The sequence below is a fragment of the Aphelocoma coerulescens genome, chromosome 2 (genome assembly GCF_041296385.1).
Source record: "Aphelocoma coerulescens isolate FSJ_1873_10779 chromosome 2, UR_Acoe_1.0, whole genome shotgun sequence".
In the NCBI taxonomy this organism is placed as follows: Eukaryota; Metazoa; Chordata; class Aves; order Passeriformes; family Corvidae; genus Aphelocoma; species Aphelocoma coerulescens.
In genome coordinates this window covers 75,228,007-75,245,686 of record NC_091015.1, presented here as the reverse complement: position 1 = coordinate 75,245,686, position 17,680 = coordinate 75,228,007, and the positions used below count along the sequence as shown (strand labels likewise).

Below are 17,680 nucleotides of genomic sequence, written 5' to 3'. Positions count from 1 at the left end.
TCTTTCGTTCCTTCTTTCCTTCTTTCCTTCTTTCTTTCTTTCTTTCTTTCTTTCTTTCTTTCTTTCTTTCTTTCTTTCGTTCCTTCTTTCGTTCCTTCTTTCGTTCCTTCTTTCTTTCCTTCTTTCTTTCCTTCTTTCTTTCCTTCTTTCTTTCCTTCTTTCTTTCCTTCTTTCCTTCTTTCCTTCTTTCTTTCCTTCTTTCTTTCCTTCCTTCCTTCCTTCCTTCCTTCCTTCCTTCCTTCCTTCCTTCCTTCCTTCCTTCCTTCCTTCCTTCCTTCCTTCCTTCCTTCCTTCCTTCCTTCCTTCCTTCCTTCCTTCCTTCCTTCCTTCCTTCCTTCCTTCCTTCCTTCCTTCCTTCCTTCCTTCCTTCCTTCCTTCCTTCCTTCCTTCCTTCCTTCCTTGTTAATTTTAGCTTGCTCTCCAAAACATAGAGTTATTGTTATTTGTTCAGAGCGTGCACTGCCTCCTTCCACGTAGGCAAATGACTCAATGCTTTCTTTTATACAGTTGTCTTGAGAGGATTTTGCATGAGATACTGGACATTTTAACAATTAAAGAGTTCTTTTTAATATTTTCCGCTGTTGAATCACTTGATATTTATTAATCATATTATAGTACTGGGATGAATTTACAGCTGCAGCCCATTTGTAAGAAATTTTTTTTGGCTGAATTTTCAGTAAGTATGTCTGTATACTACCTGATATAGCTTATCTTTTACGTAAGAAATAATTTCTGGTTTATGCAGACTTCTGGCTACTGCTCTCTGTAAACAGGCAAAAGTCTGCCCTTTTAAAATACTTAATAGTGAACATAAAAATAACTAATCTGTCTCTGTATTACTGTTTGCAGTGGTAGGTTTTTGGCTGTCATATCAGTGTCCTTTTATCGTAGCTGGTTTTATTTCTTCCCTCATGTATGAAGGTCTACAATAGCTGCAGGGCTAAAAGAAGGTAGGCAATGGAGACTTCTAATGTGTTAACAGCACAAGTGAAATGGAGCTGTGAACTAGGTATAATTGGATAGTAATTAGGAATAATTTTAATTTTTGGAATTGTTTATGTATGAGCAACTAAAAGGTAAATTAAATTATATGATGTGAGTGCTGACATATGTCTTAAAAATGAGGCTTTGTGGTCCCCTCACCTCAGCCATAACCTTTCATGTTTTTGCTCTGTTGTTCCTCCAGCGGATGCTGAAGATCTGCTGTCTTTCTGCTAGAAAGTTTCATAACACGGTCTGAAGTGTAAATGGAGTTGAGTGTAGCGGTATGCCTACATAAAAACACAAGGCTGACATTCATTATGTGATATAAGGCGCTATCTGAGGTTTGATTCACCTTCCAACTTGGTGTTTTTAAAAGGTGTATCTGCTAATGGAATGAGACCTGGTGTCCCACGCACTGCAACTTGTTAGCATTCCTTTAAAAGTGTGGGCTTTTGGATGTTAGTTTGAGTATGAGTAGATGGAGAACTTCCATGTGCTGGAGGCTGAGAAGTGGTGAGATGCCTGGATGTGATGTGCAGTTGTGTGCAAGCCTGAGCATCTGTGTGTACCCTCCTGCTGCCCTCTCCTTTGGCTGTGTGTGTTGGGCAGGGGTGTGCAGGTGAGGTTTGCTTTGCCTTGAAACCAGGGCTGTGCTTTTGAAAGAAAGTTAGCCCTCATTACCAGGGGTATAATTTTGGTTTGAAGTTAGCCCAGGTGGCAGCATCTGTATTTAAATGTGTTGGCTGAGGGGTTTCTCATGGTGGGACACTGTGATAGAGGCAAACCCCAAATTTGATAATTGCCTCTTTATTTTCTCATCAGTTACTTATTTTGGAACTAGCTGTAAACCTGACTTTAGCATTTATTGAGTTACTCCTTGCTCTATAAAAAGTACAAATGTCAAAGTCTTTCTCACTTGTATTGAAGTGTGGTTGTGACTGTTACCACATTATTGTTTGTCAGGTCCCCACGTGTGAAGGCCTTTGTAGTTTTGTACAGCTAACATTTCTGTGAGGCCAGCTACTTGAAAGAAAGTCAGGCTTTTAATGGTAAAGGATAATTATGAAAAGCAGGCTTAATCCTCCTTTACGGTGCTCAGAATTTTTGTGCTACTGAATATTTTCTCATTGGTGTGGTTCCTTTTCAGTGGCATAGGTAGCAGCTGACTGGAAAGTGATATTTTCAAATGTATATAATAGTAAATGTATTTCGCCTCTTCTGTAGCTCCTGAACATATTTGCTGCTTGGTACTGTGCTGTATTCAGAGCTTTCTCAAGGTAGTCTGACAGCAAGTAGATCCAGACTGGTTTGAAAATTCAATATATTTAAGGGAAAAAAAATCCCAGTAGGTTATTATGGTAGAAGAAGTTGTAACTTTATTCTGCATGTACCACTAGCAGTTAAAAACCCATTGCACTAATCATATGTACTGAAATTTTATTTACAGATTAGTAGGCTCTACTTTGACATATGACTAGCAGGGAAGCCCCTCCCTTTAACAGTTGTATGTCATCTGCTTCAGAGAACTAATTACTTGGCAATTCCCATTTGATAATTCCCTCTTTATTTTCTGATGAGTTACTTAACAGTGATGAGCTTGTTGAGCAGAATACCGTGCTTAATCTGTGCTTCAGAAACTACAGCGTGGGCCTGGGGATATAATTGTTTTTGAAATGCTGTTTAGCCTTGCCATAGGAGCATTGAAACCACACTAAGATACATGAACAGTTCACAGTTAACGAAAAGCTGAATGTGAGTGATGCACAGCATTTGCCAAAAAATAAAAGAAGGGTTTAGATTACTGTTGCACTGCAAGCAGAATGTTAAATACATAATTTCTCAAAAAAACCCCAAACATGAAACCTAATGTAATTTAGATGCGCAGGAGCTTGTGTCAGAGATATACCTTCTATATATCATTGTTCCTCTCCACTGAAATAATCAATTCAATCGATTTTTTTTTTTTAAAAACCCACTGTTTATTGTAATACCTATTTGACAGTTCAGCTGATTCCTGGTGGTTGTTGTGCTCTTTTAATAGGAGATACTTTAGTAAGTTTTTACTGTGTTTTCTTTGCTGTTACCTGTCTTACTCATTCTTCTCCACTCCCTTTTCACATTCTTTTACTCTAGTGGCCACAGCAACCCTTGTTCCTGGCTGGGGAATGCATTGCAAGTCTCACTGCTAATTACAGCATCGCAGTGTTTCTAGAGGGGTACCTAAGTTCAGCAGTGCTTAGCTACAGCACCAGGAGAGGGAATTTATGAGGTGAAACGACATCAGCCTGCTCATGGCAGTCATGGTAAGGTCAAAGTGAGTCTCTCTTGCAGATCAGGAGTCAGATGGGTCCTGTTAAGTCTCACTGTCTCTGAAATTAAACCGAATAAAATTTTTTTACTGGTTTCAGTAGAGAAAGGTTTGTGAATCACCTACAGTCACTTTAGACTAGATGGTGGCATTATTCCACTGATACTGATACCTGAAGATTTCCATTGTAGCTGAGCCAGTGCTATAAGCTTAGAATTGGGCTATATTTTCCTTTACTGGAATAAAAAGTACAGTATTTTGTGTATTAGCTCACATGATGTTACATCATCAGGTTTGCTGATTTATTAGATATTCACAATGCTATCTCTTGCCCAGTACTGGAAGCTGTGTAACAGGATTGTTTTATCAATGAGAAAACCTCATAGTTACACGTGTTTTTGTAAAATTAATCAGAGGAACAGTAATTTTATGAAACATACAATTCAGAACAGATTAATCTACTTTGTGTTCGTGAAGTACACCAGCTATAAAATCTTTTGAAAGGAATATTAATCAAGTTGATCAAAGGTGGTTTGAAGTACAGAATTCAAATATGAACACAATTACAGCAAATATACAGACAGAAAGTAGCTTGGGAGATTATTCCTTAAAAATTTAATACAAAAATAAGTCCTATTTTCCTTTTTGGATTTATTTTTTAAGAATATGTCATGTTTTAGAAGCAAAGATAAAGAAGAAAAAACAAATATAATTTGAGATTTTATAAAATGCAATGAATAGGCATTTTAAATAGCATAATAACACAAGGAGTCAAAACCTCACAAAAGGTCATTGAATCATATTTCGATTTTTTAAAACCTATTTTTTATCCTATTTAAGTTTATAATGACTCAGGGTGTCTCAGGTAGTGCTATATAGGCATTGCCGAAAATAGGAATCCTCTGTAAGGATCAGAAAAGAAATATGACTTTCTTAGGGTGCCCCACCTGTGATATGAAAAGTTTGCTTACACTGAGAGGACTTACCCCTTGACAAGTCCTTCTACAAACCATTACAGCTGTTGAGAAGGAACCTGCATCCTGACCCATGGTATCATATTTATTTTTCCAGAGGCAGCCAAAGAGTTATTTGATGTTGATTTAGACAGATCTTTATCTGCCTGCTTCAGAGGTGTCTGAGATTGAACTTTAAAGTGTTTGGCCCCAGACACACTGATGCACACCAATACTATTTTTCTATCAATAGTTATGCAAGTAAAACATCAACATATGAATATTGTGAACGTGATCTTCAGTTAACACAAGATTTTAATTACATGCTAATGTATTAAGATTGGACTCTGGCTGAAAACAAAGAAAACTGAACTCACTAACGTACAGTGGAGATTTCTCTCTTGACCACTGCTGTTCTCTCCCTGGCACCCAAAAGAAATGGTACCTTCCATCGTCTAATTTATTACAAATGAGAAACTGATGCATTCCTGGATACTGTGTTTCTTTCCTCTGGATCCTCTTTGCTCTTTTCCCGCCATCTACCCTGTTAGCATCACTCTTCTGTGAGTAATACTTGCTGATGGACTAGCCAAGGATGACCTGGTTGATCTGGTCAAACAATTTGTGTTTGCAGCTTCTTGTTTACAGAACTGAGAAGCTGCTGCAACTCTCTGCTTAGGACTTGTCTGCCTTCTCTTTGAATCAGGGTTGAGTTTCATGTTTCCTTCTTGCCACTCTTGCTAAGCTTTCTTGGATCTCTGCTGTGATCTGGCCTGATATTTTTGTTGTTAATGACAGCCTTGGAAATCACTTGTGATTTCCTTTTTGAACCTGACAGTTGATTAATTAAACTGGGGGAGGTAAGTGCCATGTCAGTATATGTAACACATCTGTGTCTTATTTTACAGGGAAAGAGGATGATGGTGGAGCTCACAGACCAATAATCTATAGTTTAAAATTGTACTATATGTATGTTTGGATAGCTCACAAATGCATTAGATAGTGTCATAAAACAGGTGTGATACTGCAATACTGGAAGGACTGAAGGAGTAAAAGTCTGCATTTTGTTCCGTATTTGCACAAGATGACAGAATAACTCATTCTTGGTTTATGGTCTTCAGGTGTGAGAGTGACGCAAACCAGCACATGTGCATCCTGCCATTTGTTTGTCACCACTGGTTTATTTTGATTGCACCTCAGTAGGATATTCAGAGGGAATATGGTGTGTACTGACTGAGCAAATTAAAGTAATTCCTGAGTGAAAGCATGACATTTGTTACATGAGGCTACTATCCAGATGTTGTTATCTGTCAGTGTACAGTGAGAAAGAGCCCTAAGGAAAATTGAGGTGGGTAGAAGGCAACCATCTGAAATACATTAAACATCAGCAATCAAGTGCACCCCTGTTACCTAAGGAGTCAGTCTTGGTGAATGTCATGTTGGCTGTATGGAATGGGAGAAATGCAAACTAAGACACACTTCTGCTGTGTGTGCAGCTCTGCTATGAAGTGCGTTCATCTGAGCTGTCAGCTGGCTGGCTGCAGTGTTTGGTGCTGTTTATACAGCTCAGCCAGAGTATCTTTATGAAACCAGTAGTGCTGTGCAACCCAGGCTGCAGCAACCAGTAGTTTTATGCTGCTCTTCTTATTTAACATGAAGTGTGTGTGTTGCACATTGCACCGGGGTGCTCAGCCAAAGGCTATGGTGAAATAAGGGGTCAGGTTCCCACTTCTGTTACTTACTTGGGTGGTTTCAATGGAGCCATGTGGGTGTAAATGTGGTGTGATAGAGTCTGGGGCCTTTGGGGTGTGTCTAGGCCCTCTGGGCTCAGAGCTGTCAAAGATAGGGCAGCACTGCTGATCAGATACTGTGTTTGATGGGAGTAGAGCAGTCACTTGGCTTTTCCTTCAAGTGGAGAGGGAGTGAAAGTTGTTCCTCAGTCAAATGTCATCAGTCTTCTTTCCTTCCCATGCTTCAGGTGGATGTGTTCGTGAATAAGACTAATCTTTCTTTACATAGCCCAAGCAGTGTTTTGCCTTTTTATCATTCTGTCCTGTTTTAACTATTTCCAGACTTCTTTCTCTTGTTGCTGGCCAATTAGTTTTTCTCCTCACTGCCTTCTCTACCAAGATTCTCCTGTGCTCAGCAGTTCTTGCTGCTGCGTATCTGACCTACTTGTACACAGCTCCCTCACTGGCTTTGTTACCTGCACGGTACTTAGATTTTGTGTAGATCCTTTCTTTCGTTTGAATTGTGTGTATGCTTCTATGTGTCTCAAATGCATTTCTGCTTAGAGTGTTTCAATACCTCAGTAGTTTTCTGCAGAAATGCAAATTTGAATGTTGTTTCATCTACCTCTCTTCCTTCCTAGCTAGTCATAGCTGGATTCTGAGCTTTGCAACCCCAATGATCTGCCTGGACAAGCCTTTCACTCCATGCAGCCTTCCGCTTCTAGACATGGGAAAAGACCATTATTTCTTCTCTGAAGCTTCTCTGTGGGTACCTGTTTCCCTCACTGAACATTGGATTTTCAGTCCGTGTGCTCCTGCCAGTCTTCCCTGGCTTCCAGCTGCAGTGTCTCTTCAGCAGACATCTTGCTTTTTAGGCTTGTCAGCTGATCTCTAACAAATTAGTAGCATATATTTGTTTGTAAAATGTTACATGCTGGCATTTTTAAAAATACAAAAACAATGAAAGGCCACAAACCCAAAACTCATTCAGTTATTTTCTCTGTACCTGAGCATGAACTAGGAGCCATACTCTTTGGGTCATTTGCTCATAAAATAATGGAGTCACTATTATTTTATTATCATATTGTGTGATCTTCTAATCAAAGGATTCTTTTACTGTATTAATAGCAGTAATTCAAATTGTTAATGTAAATTTAAAAAAATACAGTACCATTTTCACGTGTCATACTGATGGGACAAAAGTAGCAGCTTGGGCATTTTTCTTTGGGCTTCTTTATCATCACTTCTTCTCATACCATGACTCTGCTCCAGTGATAAAGTTCTGTAGTAATAGGTTGCGAAATGTAGCTTAAACCAAAAAAGAATTTTTGAAAAGCACTTCATTCAGAAGAAGAAAATAAATTTGACATAGTATGCATTTTGAGTAAGGTTCTTCAGCGAGGGAAAAATTCCTGGACTGCTATGGCGAAGTACAGGAATGAAGCACCCACCAAATGAGTGAAGTTCACTTAAGGTGTGAAGTGGAAATATGTAAGAGGGTTTTTTAATTTTTTTTTTTGTGTATCAGCATGCTTTTGCCAAGAACTGACTATTGGAATGATAATTGTGGTTGTGGTAGATTTAAAAAAACCCAAACAATTTAATAAGTATTTTGGTTGGTAATTCTGGAGTTGGTATGTTTTCTCAAAAAGGAGGCTTTTGACTAAACAGAAAACCATCAAAAATAATTCCTAGCTGGAAATTGAGAACCCTTCTTGTTATAAGTAACAACAAAAAGATACAGACTAAGGGATATTAGAGGAAAATACACATTTTCCATATTGATTTACTCAGTGAATTTAACAATAGCTTGAGTATAGTTAATTTCACTTTTCCTGTATGTAGGCAGTTTTTCGAGGTGAGAGAAACATCTGAAAAAACCCCCCAACCACATGGTTATAAGATTATAAAAACTGGTGCAGGGAGCTTGGAGGTGTGAGTTACTACTTTTAAAGTCCTCTGTTAAAAACAAGGCTAGACTCCATATTGATGGAGTACTTTTAAAGGCAGTGCCCTTTTAATCAGCAAACAGGTCCTCTATGCATCAAATAATTAAAAATAGAGCAAAGTTTCTGAACAAGGCGTCTGGCAGAAGCGTCTGTACTTCCATCTGTGCATGATTAGCAGAATGTTTCATGATATTTAAATAGCACAAGCTTTGCTCTCTTTTTTATTATTTGTTGTGCTGAAGACCTGTTTGCTTGTTAAGTGGTCTTTTTTGAATAGTTACTGGCAAGGAATCAGGAAAGTGTATGAAGACATCTTGTACACACTGCAAATGCCAAATTGTCCCTTTTTTCAGAGACACTGCCCTTACTATTTTTTTTAATTGGAGTTTTACTACATCCTTCACTTGGTGTTTAAATTTTCTTAAGGACCAGTTCATTTCAGAGGGAGTTGAGCATGTATTCATGGTGGCTGCCCGGGGACTGCAGTCTTACTGCTCATGGCTATTATTTTCAGGGCAGTGGCCCTTGGAGACGCGTTGCCGTGTGAGTACACACCAGGGTGCACTTGCAGAGTACGTGTGTCGGCTCAGCTCTGCAGCTCCTGCTGGCGCTGCTGGGAGCCCTGCTCTAATCTGCTGTGCACACTGCTCTGGAGCCTTACCCTTTCATGGGGACGTAATCAGCCAGGCAACAGCTTTCCAAGCGCTTTTGAGGCCTTAAGCTGGGACTCCTCCTTGCTGGCAGTCTTTCAGCATCGGATTGCGTGTTCTTCATCTCTGGCTAGCAACACGGCGCTTTGCAATTGTAGCCACTGATTTCCCTCCATACTAGTAAAGTTTTTGTGTGTGTATTTTACAAAGGCCTGTACAAGAAGGTATGGAATGAAAAGAAGCCACTGTCTGGATGCTAAGTGCATTGCTGTAGCTGGCTGAGGGCAGTTCTGTTATGTGCAAGTGCCCTGTTGTTGGGAGCCGGCAGGTTGGCAGGGAGCTGAGACACTCGGATGGGCCCAGAGGTCCTTTGTGGAGAGCCAGTGTTCAGTCTTAGGACAATCTGTGGTCTTGGATGGGCATGGAAAATAAGAGCTTTTGTGGTGTGTGTAAGTGGTGTTTACTCTGTAGCTGGGCTTTTTGTTGCTGGGTTTTTCTTCTTGTGTTTGAGAAAAGCTGTGGTGTGTGATGTGTGAATACTGACCTGGGTCATCTCTTAGCTTCAGCTAAAAACTTCAAAAGAAATTGTGGTTACTACTGAGAGCAAAGCTGCTAACCTGTCAACATAAATGTATAAACTCTGCGTGTTTGCACCTTAGAAAAAACCACTGAAACACCTCGGTTGTGAAGAAAGAGCGTGCTGTAAGCCTCCACACAGTGTTCACCTCACCTCACCTGGTTAGTGCTGTGTTACTGGTGTCCATCAAGGTGTTTCTGGCCCAGGTTCTGCAGACCAGAGTGCTCTGCAGTCACAGAGCAAGTTCTCTTCAGCAGGTTTATATCTTATGTGCTGAAGTTGTTGAAATTCAGGGGGGCAGTGGTAGGACCACTTTGCAAATACCTTGCATCATTCGGTGTCTGGTTCAGGGAAGGCTTGAAGATGAGTGAGTAGATACAGAGAAGTCCTGGAAGGGCAAGAGAAGGAACAAACATGTTTCACTGTAAAAATTGAGGGTAACATGTATGCCCTTCAGCTAAATTTCTCAACTAATGCATGAAGCAGTTGCACTCACATTTTACCCACCTTGCTCTTAAAAATCAGTTCCCTTAATAATTGATTTCTTCAGAAATAATAATTACTTCTAGAATTGATTCTTGATCAGTGCAGTTTGGTAGGCCTAATATTAGCATCGTTCCAGGAGCAGGAAGGAGCAAAATGACTCGGGTTCATTTTAGAAAGATTCATGAAGTTGTGTTGGTAGGTTGGTTAAACTAAACCAAGTTTTGTGTATTGCTCCTAGTATTTGTTCTCAAAATACACCATAATGCTTTTTTGGAATAGCTTCAGCTTATGTTGTGAATGTGAATTAATTAACATCAGTATGAATTTCATATTGTCCAAGAGAATTTTTCTGTGTCTTCTGTCTTGCTCAAGGTGCTTCAAGCACTTTAAAATAATGAGTTCAGTTATAATAGTGCTGAGGCTCTGTATACAAACAGCCATTCTTCTGAGTGCAAGGAGATCAAATTCAAGGATGGTTTTTTTGGTAGGAGTGGGAAGAATACTGCTTGTGATGCTAGTATTACCCCTGGTATTTTTTCAAAAGCATTTGTGACAGGCTCCTTATTTTGGTAGACCAGATTTTGCTGTTTATTACTAGATTTATAATTCTCAATGCACTATAAACAAAGTGAAGAAGAATTTCAGGGCACAGTATTCAGAAGCTGTTGTTCAAACCTAATTGTTGCATTTCTAGCCCTGATTATTTGATGTGATGACATACTACATGAAAAATCTGGTAGCCCTTGATTTCCTGAAACAAAACCAAAGCTTCCTTTTATAGCCCTGCAAAAGTACATTGTATCAAAGCAGGTAAACTGGAATTCAGCCTAAGATGGTAGGATCCTCTTGATTTGTGTGAAAAATGATGGTTCTGTTAGTTGTCTGCAGGTCTCTGGAGGAGAGGGAGGGCCTTGTATCACTCAAAAACAATTCCTTTTGGCTGGCTGGAGAGAAGTATGGATAGCATCCAACATACAGACATCTCCAAGTACAAAGATTATAATGGACATGTTGATGACCAGTCAGTATTGATATATTAGGAAGTATTTACATAACTCAGAGTTGTTGACTACTGTAGAAATGTTGTTTCAGGCCCCGTTCCCACTGGCGTTCCTCCTGTTGACTTTTGCAGTGTTAAGATCAGACCCCTTTAGCTCAAATTTGGAGTGAATTAAGACTGAAGGAAGCATGCACATTCTGTAGTTGCCTTCCACTTTTGGAGGGGAGAATGGAGGAAATAACTGACCTGTGCAATGGTACCAAAGTACTTTATGGCATCATCAAGCCATACACTGAAAATAAAGCTTTCCTTAAGCTATTTGAGATATTTCATTTTGATCTATAGCCTAAAGTGTTCCCTGTTAAGGGAAGGCTTGATGTGGTTTTTATGCTTTCCTCCTGAAGCTGTTCTTTGACAAGGAAAAGAATGTATCTAATTAACATGCACCTTTCTGTATGTGGATTATTATGCATTTATTATTTTAAGTTGGTGCTATTATATGAAAGTTTCTCCAGAACTCTGGCACCTTGGTAGAAAGGAGTGACAATTCAGTGCATTCTCAGCTGTGCAGCTCTAAAATATGTTGCTTTTAAAGACACCTAAGTGTTACAATAAAAATACCCTTATAGCCAAAGATCTGTGACCACAGTCTAGGTAACTGCAAAAGAAAGAGATTCAACTAAGTACTGAAACAGGGAAAAAAAAAAAAAAAAGGCAAAAATTTTTTTAAGAGCAGTAGAAATGATGAAAGACAGAATTATTATTCTATAAATATTACGCCCCCCCCCAAAACCCCAAAAAGCTCAAGGGTTCCTTATATGTAAAAGCCCCTATCAGTTAGGGAATATATGTGGAATGAAAGTCTGAAATACTAAATTCTATACATTTGATTGATATTCAGGGCTCAGTTGTACTCGAGAAAAAGACTAAATGTGTATCTTTGCTAGAAGCAACAAAAGACAACTTGGGGAAATGCAGAAGTACTGCTAGAAAAGCTGAATGATACATTTCTATGTAAAATGCCATGTGACTAGTCTAAGTGCTGTTCTGTCCCAGATAGGGCTGCTGAAATTGTAAGCAGGTAGCAAAAATTTACTGTTACATATTTCATAGATAATAATTGTTCTAAATGCTTTAAATAGTACAGGAAATGTAGTGTCACAAACTTGACATTTGAATATTAATATTGATACTGAAACAGTTCACCACAAAGAGTGCCAGGGCTGCAGGAGGAGGGATAGCATTTTGATCAGATAAAGACAGAAAAGCTCTAAAACCCTTCATTATACATTGAAGAAAAGGCCTTGTGAAAACTGAGACAAAATTACATTTCAGGATTGGACATTTTATATTCTGTTTTGGTAATATCTCTGCAGGTAAAGTTGGAAGCAAAGGGATGTCTTTGCCATTTCTGTCTTCCCCCTTCCTCCCCCACTTGCAGTTTGATGAAGACTGTTTCAAAAAAGGGTAAGAGCACAGGGCTGCGTAGTGTTTTGGACTCATTTCTACAAATACGTGAGTGGATGTGGGCTCAAGAAAAGACAAATGGGCATGTGACTGGTGGCCAGTTTCAAACTTGCTTGAGATGCACTGTAAGTTATCCTCTGTAAAGCTGAGATTTGACAACTTTAACAGGTTGTCAAAGTGACAGGTTACTTTATTGAAGAGAGACCCTTCTTTTCTAAACATAAAGCAGTGCTGACAGTCCCTTTTTTTTAACAGGCAAGCTTGCTCTCCCACATCTGTATGCACATGGGTGTGTGCACAATCCCTTACTATGAATGTGTTATGGCTTGCTCAATTTTTGTAGTTATGTGTGGTGAGACCAGGAGAATACGGCCCTTCATGTACAAGTACACAGTAAGTTTCAGCCTACCTACATTATGGGGCCCAAGGACTGTGTCCTCTTTTCCTTCACAGTGGAACAAACATCCCTCAAAGAGGATGCAAAATAAAGATGTAGACTAGTGAAAAACTGGTGATACTTTGCAAGCAGAAGAGGCCAGCCCAAGCTAAGCCCCCTGAAGGAACAGGAATGTTTCTGTTCTGTCGCTCTCTGCACTGCAGTGCTGGTGTGGATGTGCCCCATTGTTGATAAATCTCTTAGTGGCTTTTGGCAATTGTTGTTATGTAGATGATTCGGTAAGTCACTTAGCTGGTGGTAGTAATGATAGGTACATTGCTTTCCAAAATTCCTTGTCAGTGGAGTATGTAGAGTACATTTTTGGCTTTGTACTGGTAGTACAGGTTGCACCAGTTTGATTTTAGCTGTTTAGCTATATGCAAACTAGTTAAAGGAGTTCTATTTTTTGGGACAGGAAGGAAAAGTTTGTCAGCCTCCTTTCTGAAAGTGTTTTGGTAGCTGTGACCGCTTTTTCCATTCAAAAATATATCTTGTGCTTTCAGACTCTCTTTTTTTCAGATGTGATTAATGGAAATTTTTATCTTTAGAATGCAAATGGAATTTTAGCATACTTTTGCACTGTATAATGCTTCTTTCTGCAAAAACTGCTTACCAGACAAATTATAAGGACAGGTATGTATTTAAAAACCAACCAACCAAAACCAAAGTGCACTTTACCTTCTGAAGTATTTATATACCTGTAGTTGTAGGTGCTGCAACCTATTACGCCAAAGTGGCACCATTCTGCTTTGCCAAGTGTGAGCAGCTCCCTTTAGCTGTGTGTTGCCACTGTAGGCAGGAGGAAATGTTGGGCAGTTCACAGGAATGATAAAAGCCTTTGTGTCTCAGTGGGTGTAACCTACATGGGAGCAACCCCTCTGAGGTACCTTTTGCACGGGGATGTTGGGGAATCACAGATCCCTGGCAGTCCTTGGCATTCCTATAAAAAGGGTGGAACAACAGCACTTACATTAAGAAATGCAAATCCCCTGCTGCCATGTACAAACCCGGCAGACTCCTGACCCCTGGGTGATGCCAATGGCATTTTAGCCTGCCCCAGTGAGTTGTTAAATTTGTTAGGCACAATCTCATTTTCACAAAGGAGACCTGGACTAAGATAGTAATGCATTGGAGATCTTACTCTCCAGAGCTGTGCTGTTTGTAAGGTGAATTCACAGCATGTACAGAGGGAATGGAAAATGTTGTCTTGGAAGCACTCCAATGTGTTCTTATTTCAAAGTCATTTGCCCAGGCACAAATGCGGGTGATTGTATGGGAGCCTCTAGAGCTACAGGATGGAAGGTGTACCTCCTACACCTTAGGTTAGGCTATAACTAGTAAATGATATTTTATTCTGTGGCCAGCTATTCACCTGACTATTCAGACCTCTGTTCTAAATAAAAACCAAGAAAATAAAATACCTGTGAGACTTTGGCCAGTTACAAGATGAGTTGCTGCTGCAGGTGATTATATAGATCTATTTTATTGTCTGCTCCCCATGCCAAAATGTAGAAAAGTGTCTTGATTTTGAACTGCCCAGAAAGACAGCCCAAAATGAGAGTAATCATAATGAAACAAATTACTTTTTTTATACCCTATATTTCCTCTATTTCTTCAGCTGTTTCCCAGAATATTGGCTACTTCTACTGCCAGTGATAGAATAATAGGTTAAATTAATTAAAAAAAAATATAGTATAGTTGCTCAAAGGAACATAGAAGTAAATTGTTAAGATAACATTTATCTTCTGATTTAGTGTCTGAACCTGCTTCCTTGATGTTAGTGCAAATTAATGAAATTAGGATCATACCTTTAAAGAAATAAGAACAATAAAAAAACCCTAAACCCCAAGAGTAGTATGTTTGAGCTGATCAACACAAAAATGTGACTGAAAAATTGTGACATAAGCCTAAATGTCAGCTAATTGTCATGGTGAATGGAATAATCCTCCATGGAGCTGTGAGTGGCCAACATGTTATTGTGCATCAGGGCCCTATTAATCCATAGATTATTGACAGAGCATATGGTAACTGCTCCAAAGCATGCCATATATGACATGCTTTTTGTATTTTGTGCATTCTAATGTGTAACTGGGGGAAAAGGTACTCTTAAAATAACATTTTGCATTTTGCTAGCAATATGGTGTATGGCCAGGACATTCAGTAGATACTCAAATTCAGTATACTGCAGAATTTCTGATTTTGCATTTTAAAATACTTGTCATTTCTGGAAGTACCCTGAGGTGTAATTGACCACAACCTTCCTCTTCTAAATAATTATTAAATGTTTGCTTTCAAAGATGAATCTTTAGCCATTTGGAGTGTGAATTTCATAGCTAGTGATTTTAAAATCTTATAGTCAGGACTGTGACCCAGAATTTTTTTTTACCCCTCTTGCTGTTCTGTTGATTAATATGTGTGAAGTACCAAAGCCCATTACCTGAATGCTGTGCCCCCTTGAGTGCAGTTCATTACCCTGCCTTTTGGAAAAATTGAGGAACAGCTAGGAAGAGACGCAGGCAGGACCAGAGAGCCTCATGCAGTTCAATCCAGAGATAATTTCACCTGGCATCACTTGGCTAAGGAGAGATAAATTGCTCATGCCTCTGGTCAGAGCTGTGTAGTTACATATGAACCCTTGGGAGTAGGGAATTCAAACCTGGCAGATGTCTTTCCTGGGGGGACATTTTGGAGGCTCTGGGGGTAGATTATGGGAGTGCTGGGGCTCTTTAACCTCAAACTGTGAAAGCTAGGGCCTGTGTGCTGTTCAGAGATGGGCAACTGCCTGGGTGCAGGTGACCAGATTTTAATTTTTCCCATCTGTCCCTGCAGCAGCTGCTCCTTGTGGGCTTTTTTCTGCTGTTCTGTGCTGCTGCAGGGTCAGGTTTATCCTGAGAGCATATGCTTGTGGGTGCTCCATGCCAGTGGTGCAGCAGGGGCCTGGGGCTGAAAGAGGAGTGAGGGATGTGGGGACTGCCTGTGAGCCTGCTTACCTTCTGCACAGTTTCAGGACACCTGGAAAATAAGGCAATTAATTGCTAAGCCTGGCGTTTGTTTAAATACAATTCAAATGTTGCATAATGTCTATTACCTAAATTTTTCTATCCTTTTGGAACGTTGCCCCTTAGGGATAACTGGATACAGGAGTGTTGCACTGCGTGTGCATAAAGGCGGGAATGTTCCTTCAGGATGTTGCGGCCCTCACTGGAGGTTGTGAGCAGCAGAGTGTTGGTTTGCAGTGTACTTGTGGTTTTTAGTTTGTACTCTGTGGTGGCAGTAGTGACCAGTGACTGTGGTCTGTGAACCTGTTGACTTGGAGCCTGCCTCTGAAGAGCAGGGACTCAGGAAAGCAAAGCTGGCTGTCAGCTGGTGCAGTTGTTCTATGGTGGGCTTCACTTTTATCAGGAAAATCCTAAGGGCCTTGCAAGTGGAAAAAGATTGAAAGCTTGCTTGGCCTTTCTGCAGGTGAAGAGAGATCATAAAAGTTATCTTTTTGGTAAGCCAATTGTTTTTTGGAATATTAATTATATTTTTTCATTTTAGTGTCATTTTCCCTGTTTTTTCCCCTGCCCATTTTGAGTCAGTTAGTGCCTCTTTCTCTTTGACTATACGTGCAGTTGTTGATACCCAAAATTCCTTACTGATCCAATAAAGTAGTTAAATGAGCTGCCTTTGAAAACACAACAGGATAGCTAAGTGAATCTATATAAAAATTAATGTTTAACAGAGGGCATCTTTGATAAAGTTACCAAACATTCTGCAGGCAGTGTTATAGTTATGGCTGCTTTCAGAGAACTTGAAAGCTTTCTGGAAAACTCATCCTTTGGAGTAAAACGTTTTCTGCTTGTTTCTGTTATGAAAGGGAATAAAGTGTTACTGTTGGTATTTGTCGGAATCCATTCATTTCTTGTACCTTGTAGTAAATGATAACACTCCCTTCCTATTTTTGAGATACTGAAGCATGGAAGTGAAAAATGCCTTATTTCATTATTTAGATATAGGCAAATAATCCTTTTTTTTTTTTCCCTTTTCTTGAACTATTTCTGACTGCTCTTTAAAACTTCCCCTGTACTCATGGTAGATGGGCCTGAAACAGGAGAAACCATTCCTGAAAGTTCAGCCTCGTTCATATCTGAGCATGCTGCTTCTCTTGCTTCATTGCGAATCCACATCAGCCCACTGGTGTGATAACAGGGAAGGAGCTGCAGAGTCATCCATACCTTTGCTTCATCTTGAGCAGTCAGGCTGGCAAGACAGTGGAAAATGCTCCTCAGCAGCAGGTCTGATGCTTAGAAAACCTGATTTGGGAGTAAATTCTTGCTCAGATGGGGACAGCCTTGCTCCTGTCCTGTGCTATTGGTGCCGTGGTACAGGGTGACAGAGGAGGAGCAGCAGGCCGTGCCAGGCTGGGTGCGACTGGCATGGGCCTTGCCCACGTGTGGTTGCAGGGAGGGGCCTGACAAGGGGTTTGCTCAGGCAGAGCTCTTCATGCTAGGACTCATGAAACCTTGCTGGAGTTCAACTGAACAGTATAATTAGTATCATTTTAGCTCCCAGTCAGCTGTAATAGGTACCAGGAAGCTGTTTCTCTTTGCATAACGTATTGGAAAAGATACTTTACTTTACTACATGTATGCCTTATATGGAAGAACAGGCGGTGTGGTGTTTTGTCAGGAGATGGCATGAACTCTATTTTCCGGTGTCACAACTGGCAACTGTGAAATCTGCATCAAAAATGCTTTTCCCAAGCATCCTTTAGGCCAGGGAAAAATACTGCTGGGTGTGCATGCAGGGTGCTCATACCTGAGCTCAGGGCAGATGCCTACTCTGGTCCTCACTGGCATCAAGGGAGTTAGTGGTTGAACTGGGGAAGCTGATCTGGGCAATCTTCCAGCCTGAAGGATGTGAGGCAGAAACGGATGGGAGGAACTGTTAAGTGATATAAGGGAAGCAGTAGGCTAGAAGAAGAAGGGTCCAATAAAATCAAGTAATAAAACATATCCATAAAACTGCAAGACCTGAAGTTTGAAACAGTAGCTCTATGCTTACATGCTTGGCACAATTTTAATTTCTAATTTGTCTGCTTCCTTCAGGCTTCCTCTTGCCAGAGAGGTGGTCTGTGTGCTCACTGTCTGCAGCTGGA

The 17,680-nt window shown here is 40.1% G+C and overlaps 1 protein-coding gene across 10 annotated transcripts in view; it reads left to right on the top strand.

The window, feature by feature from the left end:
* ATXN1 (ataxin 1) overlaps positions 1 to 17,680 on the top strand; it is a 343,223-nt gene that overhangs the window by 129,647 nt on the left and 195,896 nt on the right. The window contains exon 1 of one of the 10 annotated variants that reach the window (XM_069008049.1): positions 12,027 to 12,104. The exons of the other annotated variants lie outside the window; for them this stretch is intronic. The gene's annotated coding sequence lies outside the window, so the exon portion shown is untranslated. Of the gene's footprint in view, positions 1 to 12,026; positions 12,105 to 17,680 lie in introns of those variants that run through there. 10 annotated transcript variants of the gene reach the window in all.